This window comes from Saccopteryx leptura, chromosome 8 (genome assembly GCF_036850995.1).
Source record: "Saccopteryx leptura isolate mSacLep1 chromosome 8, mSacLep1_pri_phased_curated, whole genome shotgun sequence".
In the NCBI taxonomy this organism is placed as follows: Eukaryota; Metazoa; Chordata; class Mammalia; order Chiroptera; family Emballonuridae; genus Saccopteryx; species Saccopteryx leptura.
In genome coordinates, this window is record NC_089510.1 from 39430033 (window position 1) to 39441883 (window position 11851).

The 11851-nt window shown below is 34.9% G+C and overlaps 1 non-coding gene across 1 annotated transcript; it reads right to left on the reverse strand.

Annotated features, from left to right (window-relative positions):
- Positions 1-11330: 11330 nt before the first annotated feature.
- On the reverse strand, positions 11331-11406 carry TRNAT-GGU (transfer RNA threonine (anticodon GGU)). Its single transcript has one exon. It is a non-coding gene; the product is annotated as a tRNA-Thr (tRNA).
- Between the last annotated feature and the right edge of the window lie 445 nt (positions 11407-11851).

Here is an 11851-nt window from a genome sequence, read left to right on the forward strand (position 1 = left end):
CTGTTGGCCATTTGTATCTCTTCCTGGGAGAAGTGTCTATTCATGTCTTCTTCCCATCTTTTTATTGGATTGTTTGTTTGTTTGTTGTTGAGTTTTATGAGTTCTTTGTAAATTTTGGAAATTAGGCCCTTATCTGAGCTGTTGTTTGAAAATATCGAAATGGACCAATTCTTAGAAAGACATTCTGTCAAAACACACACAAAAATAGTTCGATATTCATAGGGCAATATCTATTAAAGAAATTGAGTAAATAACTAAAAATTTTTTAAAACAGAAAACACCAAGTACAGATAGGTTTACTGGTAAATTCTACCAAACATTTAGGAAAGAAATGATACAAATTTTCTACAGTCTTTTCCAGAAAATAGAAGCAGAAGAAATATATCCTCATTCCATGAACATTGCCCTAAAACCAAAAGTAAGGAAAGTCATTAAAAGTAAACTACAAATCTCTTAGAACCATAAATGAAAACATTCTCAACCAAATATTAACAGAGTAAATTCAACAATGTATAACATAATAATGTATCATGACTAGGTGGGATTGATCCTAGGTATGCAAGGCTGGTTCAACATTTGCAAATCAGTTAATGCAATCAATCGTATCAACAAGCTAAAAAAAAAGAAAAATTACACAATCTTGTCAATAAGTACAGAAAAAGCAATTGACAAAATCCAGTATCCATTTTGTTACTTTTGGGTCCTGGAGCCTCACTCAACTAGCCAGGTCGAACTTTAGGTGACCCAATGTCAAGGCAGTTCCTGTAGCTCTTCACCTGAGCAATCCTGATTGGTGTCTTACTTCCACCCGACCCTTGGACATTCTGCCAGCTAGTCACCCATCCCTTCACTTACAGAACCTTCTGTTGCTTGGCTATTAATCACTACCCCCCTCCATTGTTTAACCCTTCCATTATTCTACCACCACAGGTAACAGAAGATTTCCCCCTTCAGTGAGAAATACAACCAAACTCAGTCCTACATAGGCAGAGGCTTTTCATCCTCTTGCTGCTCACGCCACTAGGGTCTCGGCCCATCTGTTCCTAGATACATAAATAAATTTCTTATAAAACCTCATCAAGCTTTGTTCATTCCTTCTTTGGTAACTTAACACATTTATGATAAAAATACTAGCAAACTAGGAAAAGAAGAATTTCCTCAAGTTAATAGAGAAAATCTAAGAAAACCTACATAATAGTGAGATACTCAAAGCTTTGCCACTAAGATCAAGGACAAGACAAGGATGTTCCCTGTTACTTTTCAACATTTTGCTAGAAGTTCTAATTAATCTAATAAGACAATAAAAGATATACAGGTTCGGAAGAAATAAATAAAACCGTCTTTGTTTGCTGATGATAAAACTGTCTACATAAGAAATCTTAAAGAATCACCCCCAAAATTCTTAAAATATATTATAGCAAGTCTGCAAGATACAAGGCTAATAAACAAAAATTAATTACTTTTCTATATGTCAACAATGTACAAGTGGAATTTAAAATAGAAAACATAATTTCATTTAATTAGCACCCCTAAAAATGTTATAAGGGGGGTACAAATCTAATAAAATATGTACAAATCTATATGAGGAAAGCTATACAGATTTGATTCAAAGAATTAAATAAATAGAGGGCTATTCTGTTTATGGATAAAAGTCTCAATATTGTCAAAATGTCAGTTATTCTGAGATCTATATATTCAATACAATAATATCAATTAAACAATACAGAGCCCAGAAATTACCCATTTAACTATAGTTAACTGATTTTGACAAAGGAGCAAAAACAACCCAGTAGAGCAAAGATTGTCTTTTCAACAAAGGACGTTTAAACAACTGAATGTGCAAAAAAATAATAATAATAAATCTAGACTTAAACCTTACAACCTTTTTAAAATTAACTCAAAATGACTCATAGACCTAAAATTAAAACACAAAAGTATAATATTCCTAGAAGATAAATAGTAAAAAATCTAGATGACCTTGAGTATCGGAATAACATTTTAGATACAAACATTAAAGGCATGATCTATAAGATAAATAGTTAGTTTATCTTCATCAAAATTAGTAACTTCTGCTATGGGAAAGGCAATATGAACAGAATGAAAGCAAGCCATTGACCATAGAAAAATATTTGTTAATGATGCATTTGAAAAAGAATTTATCCAAAATTTACAAAGAACCTCTAATACTGAACAATAAGACTGTAAAACTTGTATAATTACACTAACTTGTGTCACCCCAATATAGCTCAATTAAAACAAAAGAACATGAACAACCTTATTTTAAAATGGACAAATGACATGAATAGACACTTTATCAAAGAGAATATACATATAACACAGAAACATATAAAAATGTCAGGGTATTAAAAATTAAAATAATGACATACCACTACATATTTATGATAATGGACAAAATCTGAAACAGTGACAACACGAAATGCTATTGAGGATGTAGAGCAGAAGCAACTCTCATTGATTGCTGATGGGAATACAAAATGTAATAGCCGCTTAAGAAGAGAGCTTGCCAGTTTCTTCCAAAACTAAACATACTCTTACTGTGTGATCCAGCAATTATGCTCCTTGATATTTACTTATATTAATTTAAAAAATTATATGCACACAAAATCTGCATATAAATATTTATAGCAGCTTTATTCATAATTGCCAAAACTTAGAAGCAACCACGATAATCTTCAGTGAAGAGTAGGTAAATGTAGTCATGCATTCAAAGAATTAAATATTAATTATTCAACACTAAAGCAAAATGTGATAGGAAACCACAAAAAGACACAGAAGAATAATAAATGCATATTACTAAGTAAAAAAAGCCAATTAGAAAAGGCTACATACTGTATAGCTCTTAACTCTTTGACATTCTAAATAAGGCAAAACAATGGAGACAATAAAAATGATGAGTATACAACATAATCATCAGTTCAAATGCTATAGAAATGTTTATGAAACCTATGTACTCTTATTGATCAATGTCACCCTCTTAAATTAAATTTTCTAAATAAAATTTTTTAAAAAAGAGAATAAAAAGCTTAGAAATATCCAGTAATTAGGTGACATGGCGAAATGAATAGACAGAGACAAGAGGATTTTTAAAGCTGTGAAACTATTCTGCATGATGCTACAATAGTGGATACTTGTCTTTATACATATTCTTGAACCCCATGGAACAAATAACACCAACAGTGAACCCTAATGTAAACAATGAACTATGGCTGATAAAGATGTATCAATGTAAAAGTGTCAATTATAAGATATGTAGCACTATGTTGCCAGATGTTGCTGAAGTTGTGTATCTGTGTGAACAGAGTATCCTAGATTTCCTTCACAGGATTATGCATTGCCCATGTTGAAGACTGCCAAACTATACTACAGAATGTAGTTGCAATTTTGCCTGAAGAGTTAAGGGCATATCTTCCCTGTGTCAGCTTTTAGAGAAATATGATGTGGTCGACTCATTAAAAATCAGATTCAGCCTCTGCCTCAACTGAGAAGCAGTGGATATAGAAGCTTCTCTGGGAATTGTAATTGCTTTCTCAGTCACCAGAATGACTGTAGAAGTTCACCCATATAAAACATCTCCTAAAATATCATGAAACTGGTTAATTTTTAAAAGGACTGAAATTTTAAAGACTGAATGGGCTGGAAAAATCATATTTTGTATTTATTGTGATTATTTTTAAAATCCTTACCAGAGAAAACATGAATTATATAAGGTCTACCGGAAAGTTCTGTCCGTTTTTGGAATAAAACAAAATACAAATTCTTCTGACTTAATTCATGTGGCACCCATCTTGAATATTTCCACACCAATCCTATCTTCCGAATATGGTCTGAAATGGTTTGATGAGCTGAATTAAGCCTTTCTGCGATCTCCAATGTTGTCAGAAAAGGATCTTGCTCCAACATGGTCTTAACAACATTGTCATCGATCAAAGATGGTCGCTCAGAACATGGCTTATCAGAAAGGTCGAAATCACCTGTTTTGAATTTTTCAAACAATCTTCTGCATGTCTTATCAGAAACTGTACCTTCACCAAACACTTTCAATAAATTTCTACATGCTTCTGTAGCATTTCTTCCTTGTTGAAATTCATAAAAATACAGTGGCGTAAATGAACTTTATCAGTAGCCATGTGTACACTATCGCTTCACACATAAGACTAACGTGAATCAATTTTGTTTTAGTTAATTTGCTACATCAGTATGTATACATTAAGTGATAATAATAGAGAGGCACACATGTGCCAAATAAACATGTGCTTATGTGTCGAAACTCGTTGTGATAGAAATAAACAGAACTTATTAGTCCACTAATATTAAAATTTAATATTCAGTTTTCTATTACACAGGCAAAAATACAACAGTAGTCAACTTAAAACAAGGGTGCACTTCAGGTATTTTAACTTAAAATGAGCTGACAAAAAATTTGAAGTACACGTACTTCTTTTTTTTTTTTTTTTTTTTTGAGAACATTGCTTAGAACAAATAATGATATCAGCAAAAACTACAGAGTAAAATCCTCAGAAAATTATTTTCTCTATGAAAGTAAGATAATATTGGCAGAAACTATAGGATCCAACCTTTTTGAATACTCTGAAAATTGAGAACTTGAAGCAATCTAAAGAGTATTTGTTCGAGAAAACTGAACTTTATGGCATTTTATCTTGACCTATTTCTATGCCCTATCCTCAGCTCCACAGGTAGCCGTGAAAAAAAAAAATCTGAAATCATAGTGAAATCAACTTCTGCTAGCCAGAACAGAGAAAATACAGGGTTGAAATGCCTGCAAGGACCAATTTCCTGACCTGTCTGATAGTTCCTTGGAAATTCCACTAGCAAACCTCTTTAGTTGATCAGACCTGGAGATCACCCAGAGTAAAGAGCCTTTTCTCTGGTGGCGTTTATTTTAAAAAGTGATAATTTTTTTTTTAACATTGTGACTATCTGAGGTGATGGAAAAACAGTTGGAGCAAAGAATAGACCAACTTAAAAGTAAAAGCTGGGCAATGAGTTGTTTATAGAAGACTTTATAAAGTTCTGACATATTCCTAGTAATCTAGAAAGCCACATGCATGTGTAGAATTGTATGAATGCTCAGGGCTCTAAACATGCTTAGAAAAGACTTAAGAAAGTCCTAACCTCTCATCTGGCTGACCTAGCATCACTATGCACACAGGAACTAAAAGCTGTCTAAAGAATAGCAAGAGTGTGTTTCAATACATGCTCAGAGCTCCTTAGCAAAGAATTACAGATTTATAGATGTATTAGTCCCATGCATCTAAGAAAATCTCTGACCAATCATCAGCTGACCACTAAACTAACTGAACAGAGATTTCAGTGACTACACACAAAAAAGAATATAGACTTCACACAATTAGTTCAGAATATTTGGTAAATAAAAAATAACAAACTATGAAAAAGGGATAGAATTTGAAATTCACAGTTACCACATTACCATAAATTACTTAAAATGTACAATTTTCAATAAAAAGATTATCATACATACAAAGAAATAAAAAAGTATGGCCTATAAAAAGAAAAAGGCAATTAATAGAAACTATCTCTGGTGAAGCCTGGATGTTGAACTTACTAGACAAAGACTTTAAATCAACTATTTAAAATATCTTCAAAGAACTAAAGGAAACTACATCTCAAGAACTAAATAAAAGTAAGAGAATAATTTCTCATTAAATATAGAATATCAATAAAAATGTATAAATTTTAGAAAAGAACCAAATAGAAATTCTAAAGTTGAAAAGTTCAGGGACTAAAATAGTTTACTAGAGGACTCTTCATAATTAGATAAATTCTCTTTCTGAAGAGAAGACTTCAGAAAGCAACATAATAAAAAAAACTTTAAAATGACTTAATTGAGATTATCCATTTAGATAATGAAAAGAAAAAATAATGAAGAAAAATAAAAGTTTTAGAGATCTTTGGGACATCATCAAACATGCTATCATACTCACGGAAATCTCAAAAAAAGAGGAGACAAAAAGGGCAAAAAGATGTTTAAAAAAATAAATTAATGAGCCTGACCAGGCGGTGGTGTAATGGATAGAGTGTTGGATTGGGACATGGAGGACCCAGGTTTGAAACCGCAAGGTTGCCAGCTTGAGCGTGGGTTCATTTGTTTTGAGCTCAGACTCACCAGCTTAAGCACAGGGTTGCTGGCTTGAGCTTGGGATACTAGACATGACCACATGGTCACTGGTTTGATCCCAAATGTCACTGACTTGAAGCCTAAGGTCATTGGCTTGAGCAAGTGGTCACTAGGTCTGCTGTAGCCCCCAGGTCAAGGCACATATAAAAAAGCAATCAATGAACAACTAAGGTGCCACAGCGAGTACTTGATGCTTCTTATCTCTCTCTTTTCCTGTCTGTCTGTCCCTCTCTCTGTCTTTCTCTCTCTCTGTCTTTGTAAAAACAAACAAAAAACTAAAGAATATTAATTTATACATCCAAGAAGCTTATGAACTTATAGTAGGATAAACTCAGAGATTAATACCTAGATGCACCATAAAGAATACCTCTCAGTGAGAAGCAATAGAAATTTATTTTTAACTTTTAAAAATATTAATATATAAAGTTATTTTTTATGATGAAGGGTATATACACATTCAGTAAATAAGGCAAAATAGGGCTGATAGTTTTGGTAGAGTATCAGAGCCCATATTTAATTTTAAGAGTAATAACATAAGAGATATGATTTATTTTATGTTGTTTCATTCTCTCGTTATTTATCCTTCTTGTTCTTATCTGTTAAAGTCAGAATTAAAGAGACATAATGGATCTGAAAAAAAGATAGGAAAAGATTATCAGAATAGCAGCCTCTTGCTTACAAATTTTCAGATGGGATTTGGTCACCAAGAAGTTGTAATTCAAATACCGATGTTAAACAAGAAAACTTGGCATTCTTTTCTCATGACACACTGTGACATTTACCATTACTTAATAAGTTTGGAAATGTAAAGTCATCCTTAGAGTATATGTCTTCCTTGAAATTCTTCTTACATATGAGCAATATTAGATGAATATTAATTCTTTAGTTTATTTTCAAAGAAATGACTTTATTCAGATATGAAAAGTGAAACCAGATACAAAATTCAAGAAGATTTTGAGCATTTGTTGATTGCTATGGTATGTACAAGATGGACAACTTCTCTATTCTGATAGAGATTACATTTTAGTAGGTAGACAAAGCATAAACAAGTAATAAATGAGTAATAGGGTAATTTCAGGTGGAGTCAAGTAGAACCAGATACATGATTTGTAGTACTCAATAAAAAATAGAAAATGCAGGTTACTTGATTAAATATTATTAAGAATTTTAAAACAGAAATAACTAAAGCATAAACCAAGTGAGAAGCACTTTTATTCATAAGACCCTGTGTGATTGCATAGATTGCAGGCCCTTAAAGCCAGGCCTGGAGAGAAATGCTAAAAATTTATGTGGGTTCGGTAAAATTAGATGAGTTAGTTCAATAAAAACTCTTTAAGTTTAAATGGTTTAAATTACTTAAAAATACAGCTCTATCCAAATAAGTGTATATGCTGTAGGTAAGTTGTGGTATATAGAGCTAGCAAGACAAAATTTAAATGCATGATCTCATTAAATTAATAAGATGTATTTTTATGGAGGAATCAACTCAGCTTCTGAATTTAGTAAGTTCTGAGTTCCCTTTAAAGGTTCAGCATTTGAAGTTGTTTTGAGGATAAAATGATTTAAATACTGTGCCAAGAATATAATAAAAACTCAAAAATTTTCATCATTAGTAAAGAAAGTGTCACCATTGCTGTTTAATTTCTTATAGATTTTCTATTCCCAAGAAAATTTTTACTTTACCAGTTTTTTTTATAAAGATATCTTTAAGTATTTTAAATATTCATGGGTCAGTCATCAAATCCTCCTTGGCATTTAAAAAAAAACTGATAAAATAAACAAATAAAATATTTTATTACATTTTTTGTTGGTTTTTGGTGATTAATAATTACTGATATTATAGAATTCTCAATTACCAATAATTACCTAGGTCTTTTCTAAAATAATTTGCTGTTTACAGAGTGGGTGTAGTTATCTGAGATATGTCAATACATTCTGTTTTAACATGAATGGTTAGTTGTAACAGTTTAACTTTTTGTACAACCATAAAACAATGTTCCATGCCAAGTGGGCCTCTTTGGATTTTTGAAGCAAGATATTCCTCATTTGGGTATGCTACTCTGGCCTGTTTCCTAAATGATCCTTAAAACTGTTAGTTTGAATAGACTCAGAAGAAGAGAAGGATCAGCGATAGGATGCCATGCAGGCTGCTCTGCCACTTGGGTCAAAGGATAGATCTGATGGTTCTTGAAGTGGCACTGGCACATAGAAATGTTGTTTGCAGCCCACAGACTTCTGTAGGTGAATTGTATCTCAGACCCTTAGATTTTGGAGAAAAACAATGTCATCCTTAGAGGATTTAAGAAACAGCTTTTGGGTCCTAACTGGGTAGCTCAGTTGGCTAGAGCATTAGCCAGAAATGCCAAGTTTATGAGTTTGATTCTTGGTAAGGGCACAAACAAGAATCAACCAATGATGACATGAATGGGTAGAGAGACAAATTGATGCTTCTCTCTGTGTGTCTTTCTCTCTCCCTTCCTCTCTCTCTAAAAATCAGTAAATAAAAATTTTTCAAAAGAAAAACAGTTTTTGATTTGCTACTGGGTCTGGTCTTATTCGACACTGAGTGTTTAACATGGGCCATCAAGTTATCATATGACTTGAACTTCCCATCATAAATTGAGCATTGTCTGATTCACTAAATATAAAGTCAGTTGAATATAGCACCACTTTATATCCAAGATCTGGCTTGAGCAGGCACTAAAAGCATGACTAGATTACATGAAGAAGTGACCCAAATGCTGTCACACTTTACTCCTGCTATATTACTTCTTCTTCTGTCTCAGTCCTCTTCTCCGATCCCCTGGCAAGGTATCTACTACCAGTAAAATAAGGAAGAGAACACTTGGGCCTAGTTTAAAAACGGTTGTTTCTCTACAACATGCAGGTACCACCTGGAAGTGACCAGTTATAACACTATAGCTTCTTCCTGGGATATCCCTCAAAAACAGTGGTAAGGTGAAATCCTCCCCATGGGCATAACTTTGAGCAGTATGCCTTGTTGGTCATTTTGCTTGGAAGAAAAAAATGGCAGAGTGCGAGTCCATTTAGTGAGTTGTTAGCAATGGTTTGGGCAGATAGTAAGGGACTTAGAAGAATTATGACTGATAAATTTGTAACAAGAAGGTCTAAGGTGAGTTATATGGATAGACTCCTCTGTATAAGCAAAAAAAAAAAAAAAAAAAAGTAAAGCAAAGATATTTATATCCCATGAAAATGTTCACCAAAAGGTAATTTAGCAGAGAAAGACTTTAACAAGAAGGTGGATAAAATTATGCATTCTGTAGATATTAGTCAAGATCTTTCCCTGCTTGTATCACTCAATTGATCATGAATAAAGTGGTCCCAGTGGTGGCATAGAGGTTATGCATAGGGTCAGCAACACAGACTTATACTCATAAAGGCTGACCTGGCTATGCCTAGTATTGAGTGCTCAATCTGCCAACAACAGAGACCAACAATGCATCCCTGATATGTCAATATTATCTGGAGTGATGGTCATTCCATTGGGAGCAGGTGGATTACAATGGACCTCTTCCATCATGAAAAAATAATTGGTCTTACTGGAATAGATACACCCTCTAGATTCAAATATCATCTACCTACATACAATGCTTTTGTGAATCAATCAGCAGTGCATTTACATAATGCCTTACCCACCATTATGGTATCCCAGACAGCATTGCTTCTGATCAATGTAACTCACTGCACAGAAAATGAAGTGTGGCAATGGGCCCAGACTCATGGAATTCATTGGCCTTATCTTGTTTCCCAACACCCTGAAGCAGGTGGCTTGATAAAATGATGTTATATCCATTTGAAGACACTGTTTCAGGACATCTAGGTGAAAATACCTTGCAGATCTTGAACAATGTCTTCTCTCAGATAGTATCTACTCTAAGTCAGTATGTAATATATTATATTCTCTCCCCATTGACAAGATTCACAGGATTAGGAGTCAAGCAGTGGATGGAGTGGCACCATTCACTATTACTATTACTGATGATCAAGAAAAATCTTTGTTTTTTTTTTCCTTATGACCTATACTCTACTGGTCTAGAAGTCTTAACTTCAAAGAAAGGAATGCTTCCACTAGAGACACAAGAATGACTTCATTGAATTGGAAATAAAACTCACTCAGGTCACTTTAAGCTGTTCATACCTCTGAGCTCATAAGTGAAGAGGGAGTTACTGTACTGGCTGCTTTAATAAGTCTTGAATGGTAAGAGAAAATCAGATTGCTACAACACAGTGCTGGTAAGAGAGTCTGTCTGATATATGGGAGAATACTTAATGAGTGCCTTTCTGATAGGTGTGTGGTGTTATCTTATTGTGGTTTTAATTTGCGTTTCTCTGATGATTAATGACATTGAACATTTTTTCATATGCCTATTGGCCATCTGTATGTCCTCTTTAGAGAAGTGTCTATTCAGTTCCGTTGCCCTTTTTTTGTGTGTGTGTATTTTTCCGAAGAGGGTGCAGACAGACTCCCACATGCACCCAACCAGGATCCACCGGGCATGCCCTCCACCAGGGGGCGATGCTTGGTCCCTCTGGGGCATCGCTCTGCTGCAATCAGAGACATTCTAGCACCTGAGGCAGAGGCCATGATGCAATCCTCAGCGCCCGGGCCAACTTTGCTCCAGTGGAGCCTTGGCTGCAGGAGGGGAAGAGAGAGACAGAGAGAAAAGGGAAGGGGAAGGGTAGAGAAGCAGATGGGTGCTTCTTCTGTGTGCCCTGGTCTGAAATGGAACCCAGGACTTCCACACACTGGGCCGATGCTCTACCGCTGAGCCAACTGGCCAGGGCCTGTTGTCCATTTTTTTTGTTTGTTTTTGTTTTTGTTTTTTGTATTTTTCTGAAGCTAGAAACAGGGAGAGACAGTCAGACAGACTCCCGCATGCGCCCCACCAGGATCCACCCGGCCCACCAGGGGCGACACTCTGCCCACCAGGGGGTGATGCTCTGCCCCTTTCGGGTGTCGCTCTGCCATGACCAGAGCCACTCTAGCGCCTGGAGCAGAGGCCAAGGAGCCATCCCCAGCGCCCGGGCCATCTTGCTCCAATGGAGCCTCTGCTGTGGGAAGGGAAGAGAGAGACAGAGAGGAAGGAGAGGGGGAGGGGTGGAGAAGCAGATGGGCGCCTCTCCTGTGTGCCCTGGCCGGGAATCGAACCCGGGACTTCCGCACACCAGGCCGACGCTCTACCACTGAGCCAACCGGCCAGGGCCTGTTGTCCATTTTTTAATTGGATTGTTTACCTTCCTGGTGTTGAGTTTTAGAAATTCTTTATAAAGAATGGTTTATAAATTTTGGTTATTAATCTCTTATCAGACATATCAGCAAATATGTTCTCCCAAAGAGTGGGTTGTCTTTTTATTTTGTTAATGGTGCCTTTTTTTGTGTGCTGTGCAAATGCTTTTTAGTTTGATATAGTCCCATTAGTTTATTTTATCCTTTATTGCACTTGCACACAGAGATATATTGGCAAGATATATTGCCAAGATTTTTATAGTTTCGAGACTTACATTTAAATCTTTTATCCATTTTGAGTTTGTTTTTGTGAACAGTATAGATTGTTAGTCTAGTTTTATTTACTTATTGTAAGGATACAGTAGCAACTTCTAACCTCTGAGATGCCAAACTGGTAACCAAAAGTCTTCTAGATAGTTTTA